Here is an 18,350-nt window from a genome sequence, read left to right as displayed (position 1 = left end):
CCATGTGATGCTACCCTACACTCCACAAATGAGTGCAGTCCCTCTATGTCTGTCCCTCTCTTTCTGACTCATTTCGCTTAGCATGATATTCTCCATGATAAACTCACTTTATCATATTAGATATTAAAAATATATGTGTGAATATGTGTGGTTTGGGCCATACCTTGTGGTGGTCAAGGGCTATTCCTGGTTTTGGGCTCAGGAGTGACACTGGGTGGTGTTCAGGGAACCATATGTGGTGCTGGGGATTGAACCAAGGTCATGGCTGCTGCAGCCACATGTTAGGCCTTACCAGTTCTAGGCCCTAGACTCACTATATTTTAACAGTAAAAAAATAGTGCCCAACGATTGGCCTTTGGAATTGAAATTATACTCTGTGGAATGGATATTAGCATGAATAACAGGTTAATAAAACTTTGGGCTGAAATACTACAGGCTGTCCTTATCCATTAGTATCCCAATAGTGGAATACTGTCAGACTTCAATGTTACCTCCTCTGCTGTTTATTTATCCACTATTTTCTGGGCTCAGACCATGAGTTAATGGACACTGACATCCAGGCATCACTGAAAACAATGTGGGTAGTTGGGAAGATGGCTTACACACAAGTTGTGATACTCAGTGAAATGTTGTAGAAATGCTAATAAATGTTTGGTTTATTATTATTATTATTATTTTAATTAATGAATCACTGTAAGAGTACAGTTACAGATTTACACATTTTTGTGCTAAAAATATGGAACACTTCACGAATTTGCATGTCATCCTTGCGCAGGGTCCATGCTAATCTTCTCTGTATTGTTCCAATTTTGTATATGTGCTGCCGAAACGAGCACATGAATGTTTGGTTTTAAACAAAAGTTTTAGAAGTATGGATAGAACAAGCTGTGAGAGATTTAAAAATTATTTTTTATAAAAATACTTCCCAAAATTTTCTATTGAAAAACAGGAATATAATTCTTTTAAAATAAACAATTGGTTCTTTCATTGACTGTTACTGCTTTTTAAAGGGACAGGTGGAACTTCATAATCCTGTTGGGAAAGTGTAATTGCTTTCCATTTTGCAAATAATTTTAATACATGCCATATAAACCTGTGTATCTACCAAAAGTTATTGATAAACAAATATTTTTTAGAACATAATGTTAGATCAACATTATAAAGTAAAGCTCAGTTTAGTGTAAATCATTCTGTATTCCCAAGTTTCTTCCTGATGAAAATTGCGTAACTTTCCAAAAATAGGTCTGAAAATCTATATTATATAAAAAATCTATAATGATATATTTGTGTGTGGGGGCGGGTAAGTACTTAGCAGTTGATAGTTTTTAGATGTTATTTCTCTTCTTCCATAATTTATTCCAGGGTACTACAGTAGATACTGATTAAAATAAAGAAGACAATATCTTTGCTAGTAAATATTTCATTAAAGCCCTTTTGCATTTTTAGAAATACAAAGCAGTTGAAGGCAAAGTGCTCCTGGGATCTGAGTCAGAGAAGTTGTTCACTTCAGAAAGGAGCCCCCAGATGTCGAACAAAGCACAAGAATAAGTTAAATTTCACTCTATTGGGAGATAGTTTTGCATGTATAATTTTTGTCTGTAGAATTAACTTCTGTTAATAAAAACATCGAAAGATAATTGGAGGCTTTGCTTTGAAGGGTCAATCTGAGAATTGACCAGAGAGATGGTGTATGAATTATGGATTACCTTTTCCAAGGAAATCTCTTTCATCACAGTTCCTGGAGAAAGTTTATATTATACATGTTGAAGAGAATAAAAATTCATTTAATAATACAGTACATGTTAATTATTTTTTATTTAGAAGAAAATGTCTATTTTCTCGCACAACTCATTCAATATAGTTACTAGATGACTAGTCAAAAAATGGGCCAGAAGAGCAAGCTACAAAATATATACTTGAGGTGATCGGCATTTCTAAATTGGTAACATACAGCTTGAGCATTGAAACTCATGAAAATTGATGAAAAACTGATGAAAGATTTTATTATTCAAAACATTTTAATCTATATAAGACATATGTTCTCTCTCTGGGGCAAAGTATGTGGACATTACTATTTCCATACACTGAAAACATAGGAAGGGAGAGAAGAAAGTACTCGCATCCAAATTGAAATTTGTTTGGCTCAGGTAATTAGTTGATTGGGTTGTAGAATATCCACAAAGAGAAACAGAAAAGTAGTTTCAGTTGGGGGACAAAATGCCTCTTACATTCTGAGATGTGAGTGTGGGTGCACTGTCTGTGTGTGGAGAGAAGGGAAGGCGGATTGGCTGTGAGGAAGGCGAGAAATCACAGGATTTAACGGGCTGACTTTGTGTTTCCTTGTAACCTACTGTAAGACCTGCTACTCTTTTCCGATTTCACACAGTGCTGAGTTCTTGACATTGGCCCCTCCCAGCTCTCCGGCTTTGTCAGATATCTTGGCTACCTAATGATTAGACTGTTGGAGCTGAGAGTCTCACCCACTTGTCAGCCAAGGGAGGTGTGAGAGAGTGGGAAACGCAGGCTTTTGACATCAGAAGCCTCACTGTAGATCTTGGCACCAACACTCAATAAGTCTGTAACCTTGATACACCACACATCTTCTTTGACTTGAATTTTCTCCCTGAGCACTACCTGAAATCACATAAAAGCAGCTAAGGGTGATTTGTAGGAGCAGAATCTCTATTCTAGCCTTTTTGTCTGGGTGAAGAATTTCTTATTAAACAGTCACTGAAGCATCTTTGCTTGTTGGCAGTGTATATTTTAAAGGCAACCTGGAGAGATACTTCATCCGGTATATTTACTATTATCATTTTTATCTCCCCCTCCTTTTCCTGTTTCCTTTGTTGTTGATGCTGTGACAACACGGTGGAGTGAGGAAGGATCCTACAAATGCTTGATTGTGGTTCGTGAATATTTTAGCTTTGGTTCTCCACTGGGGTTGCACAGCAGGCTGAGGTGCTCACACTCTTAGCTGAGGTGCTTGTTAACATTTATACTTACATGTGTGTGTGACAAGGGTCATGGTCCTGGATGTGGGCCTTGCATATACTTGGTTGTGGTGGAAGTTGCAGAACTTCAAGAACCAAATGACAGAGTTTCCAGAGTGATCATTGTCGCATATGTAGGAACTGGGGATTGAACTCAAGAATCTATACTCTCAAGGCAGGCATTCCTAGTCACTAGGTGATTCAGAAAGGTTAAGGACTTGTGTGTACCCAATGGAATACTATTTAGCTGTTAGGAGAGATGGAGTCATGAAATATAAATGGATAGACGTGGAGAGTATCATGCTAGGTGAAATAAGTCAGAAAGAGAGGGACAGACATAGAAGGACTGCACTCATTTGTGAAGTATAGAATAACATAACATGAGGCTGACACCCAAAGACAGTAGATACAAGGGCCAGGAGGATTGCCCCATACCTGGAAGACTGCTTCATGAGCGGAGGGGAGAAGGCAGATGGAATAGAGCAGGGATCATTAAGAAAATGATGGCTGGAGGAATCAGTCGGGATGGGAGATGTGTGCCAAAAATAGATAATGGACCAAACATGATGACCTCTCAGTGTCTGTGTCGCAAGCCATAATGCCCAAAAGTAGAGAGAGAGAGAGAGTATGAGGAATATTGTTTGCCACGGAGGCAGGGAGAGGTGGGAAAGGGGGGTATACCAGGAATATTGGTGGTGGGGAATGTGCACTGGTGGAGGGATGGGTGTTTGATCATTGTGTGATTGTATCCCAAACATGAAAGCTTGTAAATATCTCACAGTGATTCAATAAAATTTTTTTTAAAAAAGGACTTGTGTATACCTTTGCATAGATGTAAATATATATGCAAGTGTTCCCAAATACATGTCAAATTTTTGCATAATGATATGTGGTATTGAATATGTGTTTTTTATTTTGGAATATATGTTCAGTTCTTCTCTATATTTTTTCTTGGACTCAGCTAAGTCAGACTGAACTTAGTGAGATTGACTCTAATTAGGACATTGGCATAGAGCTGTCAATGGGAACCTCAATGTTTCACATTTTGTATTGGTGGCAATTTATTGGAAGCCTTTAATTTATGAAGCCCACTCTTGCATCCCATCATTTGTTATTTCTCTCCAGGACTGACCAACATATCATTCTGTCTTGTGGCTATCAGCCATCCCAACAATCTAAAAAGCCATTTCCTAAGAGCTAGGATGTGAATTTTATTTCCCTTCCCCCAAGGAATTCCTCTCTATAAAGAGGAGTGGGTAAACTTCTTTGGAAGGGAGGCAGGGATGGGGGAGGTCTTCTCCAACTCTTCCCCCTCCCAGTTGTAGGATTTGCTAGGATTTGTGAGTGATACTATAGATAACACTATAGACAACAGACATGATTTAACTTGTATAGAATCATAAAAAATAAATTCAGACACCAATGGAGGAATTGGTGTAGTAGCTCTGCAATTGCAAAACAATGACTTAAGAACATTAGTATCATAAACTATGATATACTGATAAAAATTATTTAATAAACAATTGAACTCATAGACTTTCCTGAGGGCTGGAGTGATAGCACAGTGGGTAGGGCATTTGCCTTGCTCCTCTCGGAGAGCCCGACAAGCTACCAAGAACATCTGGCTCGCATGGCAGAGCCTGGCAAGCTACCCATGGCATATTTGATATGCCAAAAACAGTAAGAACAAGTCTCACAATGGAGACATTACTGGTGCTCGCTCGAGCAAATCGAGGAGCAACAGGATGACAGTGATACAGTGACAGACTTTCCTGAAGAAAGTCAGTAGCTTTATCATCCAAATTTAGATTTAGGTTTTTCACGATAAAGGTCTGGCAACATCACAACACATTAAGGATTGATAGAAGACAAATAACTAACTGTGGGAGAGCAAGAAATCCCCAAACAGCTCTTCTTCCCAGTGTAATTGCTTAAGATACCCTGTTGGCCCTTGGAGGCGCTGGCTCTGTCATACCCTCCAGTCTCTGGCTGAATGTGCCCTCCTCCGGCCTGGCATCCACCCACACACCTACGCTTTTCCAGCAGATAGCGTGAGCTCAGGCAGACCAAGCAATGGTCTTTAGAGATTGGTTTCCCATGGCAAACCAATCAAATTAAAAACCATTCACCATAACACCCCAAATGCCAGTTCTGTTTTTTGTTTCTTTTGAAAATCAATGATCTTATTTTGGAAGCCAGAACTATAATTAGAACATCATAGTGGAAGCAGTATTGTGGAATTGCTTAAAAAGCAGTGGTTAGGATGAATGGCATTCTTTCAATCACAATTTCAAGAATGGAAAAGATGCCCAAGACAAATTCTCACCAAAAGATAGCTAATGCAGCTATACTGACTTACCAATCACTGTCACTGTCTCTGTCATAGAGTTGCTCATGGATTTGCTCGAGCGGGCACCAGTAAGGTCTCCATTGTGAGACTTGTTGTTACTGTTTTTGGCATATCAAATATGCCATGGGTAGCTTGCCAGGCTCTGCCATGCGGGCAAGATATTTTCGGTACCTTGCCGGGTTCTTACCAAACCCCCCAAAAATACTCTAAAGCAAAAATGTGTTACTAGAGATAAAGAAAATCTATTCAATCCTTTTAATGATAAAATAATTTACAATTGTATGCACCAAATAATACAAATATTCTAATAATTCAAAATATACAAAGTAAAATCAATCTGTGAAGAGGAAAAAAATAAGTCTACAGTTTTTATTTTATTTTGTTGTTTATTTTGTTTTGTTTATAAGTATTTTGGTTTTATTTTGGGGATCATGCTCAGACCTTATTCCTGGCTCTGTGTGCAGGGATCATTCCTGGTGGTACCCAAGAGATTATATGTGGTGCTAGGGTACCAAATTTGGGTCAGCTATGTGCAAGTCCCAGAGAGATTTTAAACATACTTCTTTTATTAAGAAATAGAACTAGTAAAGAACTAATCAATAAGGGAAAAGTAAACTTTGAAGAACAATAATTTCAAGAAATTTGATCTAATAGTTACATATAGAGCCGCTAAGAGCTGGGAATGCACTTAAAAAAAAAAAACCAAAATGGCCTTTTATGAAGATTGATTTATCCTGTGCCCTAAAGAAAATTTAAATAAATTTTAAAATTGAAAATCATACAGAGTATGCTGTCTGACCACAATGAAATTAAGTTTGAAATTGCAAACAAAAAATAGATAGAAAAAATCAATATATGTGGAAATTAAAAATTTAGAATGACTCATGGACCAAAGAAAAAGTCATTATAGAAATTAGAAGACATCCTGAGCCATGCTTAAAAATACCACATCTAAGACTCACGGGGTAGAACACAGGGTGATTTTTAGGATTAAATTCATATTTCAGAAAAATTTAAGCTAATATATTAGAAAACATAGGTAAATTTTTTGACAGATAATAGCATCCCAAAACTAACTCAAAAGGAATTTCTAAAAAATTCCCTTTTACAAAGAAAACTCCAGGTACAAATAATTTTCCCCCAAACTTTTATAAAATCTTTTTACAGCAGTGGCCACACTCGGTGATGCTCAGGGGTTATTTCTGGATTTGCACTCAGGATTAACTCCTGGTTATTCTTGGGGGACCATATGGGATGCCGGTGATTAAACTTGAGTTGGCTACATTCGAGGTGAATGCCTTCCCTTCTGTACGATTGCTCTGGCCCAAGTTTTATAAAATCTTTATAAAAAATTTTATTGATTTTTATTATTTTAAAATTTTAAACGTTTTTTTTATTGAATCACCATGAGATAGAGCATTATGAAGATGTTCATAATTGAGTGTCATACAATGTTATAACACACATCCCTCCACCAAAGTAAATTCCTAGCACCAATGTCCCCAGTTTCCCTCCTACCCCCAACAAATCTCTTCCACTCCAACCTGCCTCTATGGCAGGTACCTCTCCTCACCCCCTCTCTTTCTCTTTCTCTCTAATTTTGGCATTATGGTTTGAAATATAGATGTTGAAAGGTTATCATGTACATCCCTTTACCTATTTTCAACACTCAGTTCTTGTCCAGAGTGATCATTTCCAACTATTGTTGTCATACTGGGCCCTTCTTTATTTTAACTACTCTCCACCTCCCAACACACTAGAGGTAATTTCCAACCACTGACCAGTCCTCCTGGCCCCTGTTTTCTCTGGTCTTTGATATTAGTCTCATACAAGAGAGTCTCTTACCCTCATGCCTGGCTGTCTTCCCCGGGGCCCCTCGGAGGGGATGGGCTCCAGCTTCCCTCCCCACCCAGAACAGAGCTCCCGGCGGCCGAAGACCACCGGAACCTAGCTACAGCCATGCTTGAGGCCCCTCTCCACACGTTCAGATAGGCCTCATGCATGAAGGTACCGGCAGAGGAACCCAGGTGTGTGTAATACCATCAACGGCCAACATCCAGAGACAGACTTAAAAGCGAGCTCTCAGAAGTGTGCGGCTGCAGGATATCTTTAGCCTACTTTTCCCTCTGGGAGAAACTGGCAATCTTCTGAGAGTTTCCTGCCCACCTGGGACAGCCTTGCAAGCTTCCCATGATGTATTCATATGCTAAATCCAGTAACAAGCTGGATCTCATTCCCCTGACCCTGAAGAGCCCCCAGTGCAACATTGTTAGGAGGGCCGAGTTGAGATGGACTTCTAAAATCTCAGGGAAAGGACGAAATGAGATGTTACTGAGCCCGCACGAGAAATCGATGATTATCGGGATTTCGTGATTTGTGATTCGTGACTTTTTTTTTTTTTATGTACCACAAATGAATGCAGTCATTCTATATCTGTCCCTCTTTTTCTGACTCTTTTCACTTAGCATGATACTCTCCATGTCCATCCATTTATAGGAAAATTTCATGATTGATTTTTCAACAATTTTAATAGCTGTGTAGTATTCAATTTGTATAGATGTACCATAGTTTCTCTATCCAGTCATCTGCTCTTGGGCACTCAGGTTGTTTCCACATTCTGGCTATTGTGAATAGTGCTACAATGAAATGTAGGTAGTGTTTCTGCTGTGTGTTTTTTGGGCCCCCAGGGTATATTCCCAGAAGTGGTGTTGCTAGGTCGAATGGAAGCTCGATTTCTATTTTTCTGCTGAATGTTCATATTGTTTTCCCAAAAGGCTGGACCATATTGTTTCTCCACCAGCACTGAGTGAGAGTTCCATTCTCCTTGCATCCACATCAGCACTGGTAGTTCTTGTTCATTTGGAGGTGTGCCAGTCTCCGTGGTATAAGCTGATATCTCATTGGTGTTTTGATTTGCACCTTTTTGATAGTTAGTGATGTAGAGCATTTTTTCACGTGCCTCTTGGACACTTGAATTTCTTCTTTGAGAAAATTTCTGTTCATTTTCTCTCCTCATTTTTTGATGGTTTTTTTTGGGGGGGGTCACACCTGGCAATGCACAGGGGTTACTCCTGGCTCTGCACTCAGGAATCATCCCTGGCGGTGCTCAGGGGACCATATGGGATCCTGGGAATCGAACCAGGGTCGACCGCATGCAAGGCAAACGCCCTACCCGCTGTGCTATCGCTCCAGCCCCTGTTTTTATCTTGTAAAGTTCTACCAGTGTCTTATATAACGTTGATATTACCCTTTATTAGATAGGTATTGGGTAAATAATTTTTCCTGTCCCATGGGCTGTCTTTGTATCTTAGACATCATTTCTTTTGAGGTGCAGAAGCGTCTTAGTTTCATGTAGTCCCGTTTGTTTACCACTTGCTTGGCCAGTGATGTAAAACATTTTATTTTGCTTTTTGGGTCACACACACCCATTCATGATCAGGGATACTCTTGGCTCTGCACTCAGAAAATACTCCTGGTGGTGCTTTGGGAACCATATAGGATGCTGGGGATTAAATCTGGGTTGGCTTCATGTAAGGCAAATGCCCTGCCTACTGTACTATCACTCTGATGCCTAGAAAATCATTAAGAGACAACTTTCCAAAATTATACAACTCAGCAGGAAAGAGAATTAGTATATAGAATAAAAAAAGTCAATAAGTGAAAGAATTTCTAGAAATAGAAGAGTAAACTTGAATATTTTCACTAATGAAGCACTCACCACACCCTACCACCAACCAAAGTGCCTAGGACCCTTTACTAATGCCCATGTTACTTCTGGTCTACCTATCAGACTGTTTATTCATCATAATTAACACATTAAAAAGCAGAAGAATAAGTAAAAGAAAATGTGATGCTAATTTACAAAGATAGTCAGAGGTAGCATACTGTTGTCTATTCTTTTAGCTTTTTCCTCAATCCATAGACATATTTATTTTATATTGTAAAATATCCTATACTCTTTTTATAACCAGCTTTTTCTGTGACATAGCTAGAGGATATTTCTTATCTCATAAAATGTTCCTGATGAATCATTTTTTTTTGGTGATAAAGTTTCAACTATATGAATTAGTTCATCAAACAGTCTTTGATGAACTTCAGTTGTTGAGCATCATTTTTTTTTTTTTTGCTATGTTTGTATCTTTGTCACTTGCCTGCATGCCTGGCTGTCTTCCCCGGGGCCCCTCGGAGGGGATATGCTCCAGCTTCCCTCCCCACCCTGAGCAGGCTGAAGAGCTCCAGAACCTAGCCACAGCCATGCTCAAGGCCCCTCTCCACACATTCAGACAAGCCTCACACATGAAGGTGCCGGCAGAGGAACCCAGGTGTGTGTAATACCATCAACGGCCAACATCCAGAGACTTAAAAGCAAGCTCTCAGAAGCAAAAGCACGCTCTCAGAAGCAATATCTTATAACCTACTTCTCCCTCTGGGAGAAACTAGCAAGCTCCTGAGAGTTTCCTGCCCACATGGGAGAGCCTTGCAAGCTTCCCATGGTGTATTCATATGCCAAAGCCAGTAACAAGCTGGGTCTCATTCTCCTGACCCTGAAAGAGCCTCCAATGTGGCATAATTGGGAAGGCCGAGTAGAGAGAGGCTTCTAAAATCTCAGGGTTAGGACAAATGGAGAGGTTACTGAGACCGCAGATAGGTTGGGATAGTGATTTGTTGCGATGGGATGAGTAAACATATGATACTGTTAAGGTTTTTGACAAGGCAGAAATTTGCTTATATCTATATATTCTGGGTCATGCTTGAGTTCTAACTTAGATTCTGCAGTTTTCTGTGTATGACTTTGGGTGAGTAAGTGATATAAATCTTGGTTCCTATAATATGACATGTCATACATAATATTTACCTCCTAGGTCCTAAAGGGTTAAATACAATAATTTGTAGAGAGTATTTACTAAAGCATCTAACAATAAATATTAAGTACTTTTTAGGGCTGGAGAAATAGTATAGCGGGTGAGGGGCTTGCTTTGCAATGCAGCTGACCCAGATTTGATCCCCGGAACCAGGCATGGTTCTCCAGGTATTGCCAAGAAATATCCTTGAGCACAGAGAACCACTGGGTGTGCCCCAAGCCCCTTCTCAATTAAGTATTTCTAGAAATGATGCATTGATTTATAAGTCTATAAATAGTCTTTTAAAAAATCTGCCATCTATAAAGTTTAACATATGATTTAAAAATATTATTATATATAAATAATAAATAATATATAAATAATAGAAGTATTAAGAGACTTCTATTAATGTGTCCATAAATCTTTAGCATAAATCTTTAGCATTTAGATTCTCCCCTAGGACCAAATATTTCCAACCCTAAAGTAACATTGTGGAGGCTACAGAAAGTTCTCTAGAAAATATTTATTTCACCCTTCACTGGCTGTCTCTCTTGCTGATGCATTCTGTGTAGACTCTTGATTACATTTGATTAAAGCATTTGAATTGATGTGAGTAGCACTTAAACTATTTATTCCTTCAAGGGCTTTCCTTACCTCTAACCTACTTTAGTTTCTGTTATATATTAAGCCACTAGGACGAAACAAAGCTATAAATTGGCTTTGACTGAAAATAATGCTTAGATCTATGAAAATTCACTGATCCCATATGTAACCCTTAGACCTAAAATCTCTCAGAACAGAGAAAAAGCAATCTTATAACTTTGCTGAATGCCAAAGGATTTTCAATAGCTAGTACGTTGATCTATAGCTCTAATAGTGTCTGATTTTTCACTTTCTGCCCCGAGGCTCCACTCTAGCTCATGGAAGATTCTGGGCTCATGGATTTGCATTAGTGAGGCCGTGCTGGAGCTTGGAGTCCTAAACTTGAATAATAATGTTCTTGGAGTTTGAGAGTAATCTTTTAGGGGCTTGCAAGGGGAATAGGAGATAGACTTCCCGTGGCACTTTTTATCTATCAGAAATTGCTCCCACTGAATTTGTACCAAATAGAATTATATGTTATTTTTTAATGTGCATTCTTATTTTCACCATGTATTTATTTATTCAGTAACTTTATATGTTTCATTTCAACTTTTTCCCTTCTATGATAAAAAATAAAATTCAAGTAATTGTTTAATTGCATTTGAGTTCCCCAGAGCTTAACTTTTTCTATCTATTCAAAGATTTTGCAGTGATCTGTGGGAAGGGACTCAAATTGGATAAACAGGGCCATTTGTTTGCATTCCACAGATTGGTTAAGGTCACTTTGGTAGCCTGAAATAGTCCATGGTGGGGTTATTTGCACCACGGTAATCAGCAAACACTACAAATCAGAGTGTTCCCTCATTACAACCATCATACATCTCCTGGGATTCAAATCAGTTGGTAAACAGTTATCAGCAGACCCCATTTTTAACATATAAGATTATATTATTCAATACACTATATTTGAATAGACAAAAAAAGATTAGTTCCTGGGCATGACACATTCCAGTGGTTGATGTTAGTGAAATACTATCATTGACTCCAAAATAGTCATCTTTAACCCTAACAGAAAAATTAAATATGGGATGAAAGGCAACCACACATCGAAAGCACCAGTTAACAGCAAATGCAGAAAGGAAGACCACAGAGGTAAGAAAATAGAAAGCCAAAGGGGAAAAATATCTTTAAGAATGACGGACAGGAAGAAGACAGGGCTGAGCAAAACTGACCCTGTAATTGAATTTGAGAAGTGTTAAAAAAGGCATTGAAATGAAACAAGTTTCGAAAATGGTCAACAATGCCCTGCCAACAGGGTGAAGTCATGTCTTCCCCTTCAAGGTGACATTTGCTAAGATGGAAAGTGGCACTAAAACCACCAGCCTCTGAAAAACAAGACATTTTTGTCTTGGGATCTGGGAACACACTTAGAGAAGAGCAACATAGGTAGGGAGTTGCGTATTGATCACCCACTTTGGGACTTTTGGAAAGTGGTAATAATGAATAATGAATTGCTAACAGCGGCATGAACCAGTGCCCAGGACGCAAACCCGTTTATCTCTTCACACTGATTAAACGTCACACTATTGCCCACCCAGTTTCTAATCCATCAGGTTTAAACAATTTTATTACTACATATTAGAAGGAAAACATTAAATATTGACAGTCTATAAGGATATGTAACTGGGCATTCAATGTGTAGGCTAAAAACATGAGAAGGTGATTCATAACACCATTGAGTAGTAAAAATACACGGGGATCTGGCCTGAGCTGGTCATATCCAATCCTACAGCTCCATCGCCCTTGTCTCTTCTGACCTTCGGCAAGGGGTGTTGGGTGTGTAAACACACAAAAAAGGGCAGTGGCGCTCTATTAAGTAGTCTCACGCCGCTTCCCCCACCCTGGGGAGGTCAATGGCAATGGGCAGGAGGAGGAAAGAACGAGGGCCAGGCTGGTTGGTCTCAGTTGCAGTTTATTCCATTCCCGTCTCCATTGTCCTCTGATTCTCCCCCTGCTTCTCCTTCCCCCGTGCTACTTCATTCTCCTTCTTGATCTCTCATCAAACTTCCTCTGCCTCTCTCCTTCTCCTTCTCCTCTGGCCCCCGATCTGGATCCCCCCAGCCCACTCTTACAGCCTAATTAAATCCCCAAGCATGAGGGGTTGGGGCTTACACATAGGTGTGGTCACAATCAATAGGGGTAAATTTCTTTCCCTCAGGGGATGCTTCTTCTAAGACAGATTCTCTTTCAGCAGGACACCCGCCCAAGAGCGGAATCCCATGGGTGTGTTTCTCCTCTGCTTGTCCAACTAACATATAAGCATTCATAATATTAATCATTTTGTATGGACACGTCAAGAGACACATTAAGCTTATAGAATTGCTCTCCTGGGGTCATCTCGATCTCAGACTACAGTGCTCAGGCCAGATTAGTCTTTCTTATCCTTAGCAGGATCCTAGTCTCATCATTGCTTTTGGATCATGACAGCATTTGTCCATGATCAAGCTCTTAACTTATAGTTAAGAATCGTGGTGCTTTGGCCTGGCCCATATCGATGCCAGGGTAGCTCACAGCTTGCCCTGGGTCCCTTCGGTCTCTCATCAGGACCCTGCTTTAGGGGGGCTAGTAACTAAAGGCAACTGAGGCTTAAGTTGAGAAAGCAGATGCCTGGGAATGAATAATATTTGAAGCCAATTAAATCCCAAGTTACAAAGTATAATATTAACTGTCTTCCTTTGTTTATACAAAAAGGAGATTATTCGAAAGACAAAGAAATAAGGAGAGGATAAAGGCAATATTAACTTACAAGTTCAGTGTCCTAGAAAGATCTGACCTTACAAATTAATAGAGTTCAATTAGGGGAAAAAGCTGATTAACTGGTTGGGGAAGAGAGCATAGAGAAGTGGTTATAGATAAACAAAGGAATGGGAGTGACTCAGGAGCACTTTGATGGGTGTGACCTGATAAACCTAAGCTCCCTGTGGTAAGGGAGAAAGGACAAATCAATGTTATCCTACAATTGGGGTCACTGTTGTTGCAAGTGTCAACTATGGAAATTGGTCCCCAGAAGCTCTCTCCTTCTGTTATTTAACCAGTTATCCACTTTAGATTGTGTCTGTTGTATTATTCAACTTTCTCTTGCTGAAGTGGTAAAGTTTCTCACGGCCTGTGAGCAAATAGCCTCAGCATTGTGTGAGGACACAGCTAACTTCGAGAAGACACATTGAATTTCCTGACATTCCTTATCATTCCACAGTGTTTCAGCCAGTGCTCGAAATCTCTCAGAGATGGCTCTGCAAAACTGCCAGCTTCTCTCACTCTCTTCCCTCCCTCCCTCCCTCCCTCTCATCCTCCCTCCCTCCCTCTCATCCTCCCTCCCTCTTCTTTCTTTCTTTCTTTCTTTCTTTCTTTCTTTCTTTCTTTCTTTCTTTCTTTCTTTCTTTCTTTCTTTCTTTCTTTCTTTCTTTCTTTCTTTCTTTCTTTCTTTCTTTCTTTCTTTCTTTCTTTCTTCCTTCCCTTTCTTTCTTTCTCTCTTAGTTAAACCTGGTGATGCTCAGGTGTTACTTCTCCTTCTGCACTCAGGAATCACTCCTGACGGTGCTCAGAGACCACAGGGGGTGCCAGAGATCGAACCCTAGTTGGTACTATTGCTCTGGCCCCAATTGCCAGCGTTCTAACTTTTGTTTTTCTAAGAGCCTTGCTGAGAGATGCCCCTCCCTGGAGCCCCATTATCTGGGCATGCTTTTGCTCAGAAGTGCACGGGTGATTTTAGGCTCCAGTGCGTTGGCCTTCTTTTACAGTGTGTTCCTTTTACTTTCTAGGAAATAGGTCAGCTTCTTAAAAAATTCAGTATCTAAGGCCAGGTACTCAAAAATTCTTTCTTTTCCTAGAACTCTCTTTACAAGTATCTTCCTAGAAATCTTAAGGTGACTCTTTCGTAAAGAAAGCTCTAGTCAAACTGTGTTCCCATTTTCTTCATGGCAGACAGCACAGTGAGCTCGTCAGATGCACGCTGTTCGATATTTGTTTCTGTACTAATGGAAATGTTCTATGTCTCTGCTGTTGGATGAAATAACCACGGATTTTATGTGACTCTTGGGCATTTGGAATGTGAGGAATAAGACTGAGAGCCCAATTTTTAAATTTAAGACCACTTAAATATGAATAGCAACCATGGATGGTATGTCTCAAAACACACATTTGTCTGTCTCTTTAGCAATGCCCCTGCCACAGTTGACTTCAGTCATTTTTTCCAAGCTAGGGCTGCACTCGACGAGTTGCATAGATCTCACTGAGATAACTGAAGCCTTCCTGCAATGTTCCGTAATATTGAGGAGCTGGACTCAAGAGGGGGCAGTCCGGCTATGGTGCAGAGCAAGGCTGTGCTCAAATTTGGACCACTTCTCCTGCGACGATTGCAAAACGTTTCTTCCTGTGGGCTCTTCAGTCTGAGGTAAGAATGAAAGAAGAGCATTCGTCACAAGACTGCAGGCCCTGCGAATACTGTGTGAATGATCTTCACAGCACAAGAAGCGTTATCTTCATCTCTGACTCAGTCCTTATCATAACCTGGGGCCTTGTGCTTTTTCTGTCCCCAGACAGTGAAGGAGAATAGGCTAGAGAGTTGCTTTCTCTCCCCTGGTGGCCCAAGGAAGCATCTACCCTAGTCTCCATCCTGTGATTATTCCCTTTTCTGCCAAAGTACTTTTCCTCCTCGATGCCTCATTGTGTACTTCCCCCTTTCCGCCAACTATTTGCAGCTCCCTATAAAGAGTCTCTGATGGTCCTGCTAAGCATCGTATGAATCGTCCCCATTGTAGATCCTTGTCACAGAGCTAGGTATCTGGCCCAAAGGCAGCCAACTCATAGGCTTCCTTGAGGCCTCAACCATAATTTGGTTTCTAGAGATGAATTGTGCCAGCTCACATCTGTCAGGACTTTGATCTGTGAGTGATCACAATAAAGAGATTCACCTTGGGAAGCAAAGCTGAAGGGTTGCTTCGAGAAAAGCCATGGAACAGTGTTGGAGTCATGTGGACCATGATAGACCCAAATCATCAGAAGCAGAGTTGATGAGAAAGATGAAAAGGCAGGAAGTATGAGTAAGCAGAAGACACAAGGCAGAGAGGAGACAAACAGATTAGCAGTTGCGTGCCAATCTCCAGGCTACTGGAGGATGGTAGAGTCATGAAGTAAAGTGCAGGACCTGAGTGATGGTACAGAGGATAGGGCATTTTCCTTGCATGTGGCCCACCTGAATTTGATTCCCAGCATCTCATATGGTCCACTAAGCATCACCAGTGCAGAGGCAGGAGTAAACACTGAGTATTGCTGGGTGTGGCCCTCAGAGCAAAACAAACAGAAAAGAAAAGAAAAAAAAGCAGATCCACATTGATGGCTATTGTCTGGAATCATCACGGACATCATCATCATCCTATTGATTGTCGATTTTTCTCGAGTGGTCTCGGTAACATCTCCATTCATCCCAGCCTTGAGATTTTAGAAGCCTTCTCTACTCATCCTTCCCAACGATGCCACATTGGAGGCTTTTTCAGGGTCAGGGGAATGAGATCCATTATTGTTACTAGTTTTGGCATATTAATACACCATGGGGAACCTGCCAGGCTCTCCCATGTGGGCAGGAAACTCTCAGTAGCTTGCCAGGTTCTCCAAGAGGGAGAAATAGGCTATAAGATGTCTGGGAACTTGGTTTTATAGTCTCTGGATGTTGGCCATTGGTAGGATTACACACCCTGTGGGCAGTTTCAGGGTGTGACTGCCTAGCTACTGGAAAATGGGATATCTGGGCAGAAGAAGCTCAGTCCTGATCCAAGCAGGTTTGGAGATCTCAGTCCCGGGTCCCACACACCTGGGTTCCTCTGCCAGTTCCTTCATGTGTGAGGCTCATCCGAAGGTGTGGAGAGGGGCCTTGAGCACGGCTATGGCTGGGCTCCAGAGGTCTTCGGCCACTGGGACTCTGCTCGGGGCAGGGAGGGAAACTCAACCCATCCCCTCTAAGAGAGCCCCGGTGAAGACAGCCAGGTGTGGGGCCAAGAGACTCTGTGTTGCTCTCTTCCGGGAACTTGGATTTATAGTCTCTAGATGTTGCCATTGGTGGGATTACATGGCCCCTAAGACAGTTTCTGGAATGGGAAGCACAGATTCCTGCATTTGAGGCATTTCGTAACTGGGCATCAAGGTGGTCTGACTTCCGAGTCTATTCTCTACCCCTTTTTGTATGGAGTAGGGCTTTGCTTCTCCAGTGGTCCCTAAGACTTATCTGTAATATTAGGGCTTATATCAGAGGTTAAACAGGATAATACTTCCATTTCTTTGGAAACAAAATACTATCATTATTATGTATAACTTCTCAGGGTTATGTCAACTGATGTTTATAAGAATTAAAGATGCTTGCGGCTGAGCCATATCTTATAACCTACTTCCCTATCTGGCAAGTTACTGAGAGTTTCCTGCCCACATGGGACAGCCTCGCAAGCTTCCCACGGTGTATTCATATGCCAAAGCCAGTAACAAGCTGGGTCTCATTCCCCTGACCCTGAAAGAGCCTCCAATGCAGCATCTTTGGGAAGGCCGAGTGGAGAGAGTTTTCTAAAATCTCAGATTAGGACGAATGGAGAGGTTGCTGAGACCACTCGAGAAATTTGACGATCAACAGGATAATGATGATGGTGATGATGATGAATGTAAGGTGTCTGAAGTGCTATTTAAATGTGATCTTACTATGAGCTATCAAATGAAGGGGGGGAAAGAAATTGGAAGAAGGTTGAATCCTGAAAATGTTCCCAAGCTAAGGATAGTGAATAAAGGGTGTAAAAGGAGAGATGAGTTGAATAGGTAAAAGACACAGAAAGCAGTAGAAAAATGAAAGTCACCCATAGAGAATATAAATTATTTGTTATTATAAATCAGATTTGACCTTATATGAAATTGTTATGGAGCTCGGACTGGAGCGATGGCACAGCAGATAGGGCATTTGCCTTGCACAGGTCCAACCTGGGTTTGATTCCTCCATTCCACTTGGAGGGCCTGGCAAGCTACCCGTGGCAAATTCAATATGCCCAAAACAGTACCAACAAGTCTCACAATGGAGACATTACTGGTGCCCATTTGAGCAAATTGATGAACAACAGGATGACAGTGCTACAGTGCTACAGTTGTGGAGCTCAGAACTACCCCTGACAGGGATCTGGAGAATGATATGGGGTGCCAGAGATTGACTCTCAGCTGGGTGCAAGGCAAGCACCTTACCTACCATACTATCTCTCCAACCGAGATGTGATCTTTTATGTCAATTTTATAGGTCTTGGCCAAGGAGATATGTCAATACTTGCACATTTGTATTGCATGTGCCCTGGTTTTGATTCCTGGCACTGCAAAAACAAACAAACAAAAAAACAACAATAAAATAAATAAAGTTCATAGGTCTTATTCTAGTGGCATTTCCTTCAAAACTGGGTAAATTTCACAGGATAAAAAGTTCTAAAAGAAACTGATTTTTCTATTCAAATTCTAAATTATTTATATCATGACACATGAATTTCAGTACTTCAGTTTGTGTTAATTGAG

The 18,350-nt window shown here is 40.6% G+C and overlaps 1 non-coding gene across 1 annotated transcript; it reads right to left on the bottom strand.

Annotated features, from left to right (window-relative positions):
- Positions 1-730: 730 nt before the first annotated feature.
- Positions 731-836, bottom strand: LOC129401284 (U6 spliceosomal RNA). Its single transcript, XR_008628215.1, has one exon. It is a non-coding gene; the product is annotated as a U6 spliceosomal RNA (small nuclear RNA).
- Positions 837-18,350: the final 17,514 nt, after the last annotated feature.

The sequence above is a fragment of the Sorex araneus genome, chromosome 1 (genome assembly GCF_027595985.1).
Source record: "Sorex araneus isolate mSorAra2 chromosome 1, mSorAra2.pri, whole genome shotgun sequence".
NCBI classification, from domain to species: domain Eukaryota; kingdom Metazoa; phylum Chordata; class Mammalia; order Eulipotyphla; family Soricidae; genus Sorex; species Sorex araneus.
This window is presented reverse-complemented; position numbering and strand designations above follow the sequence as displayed.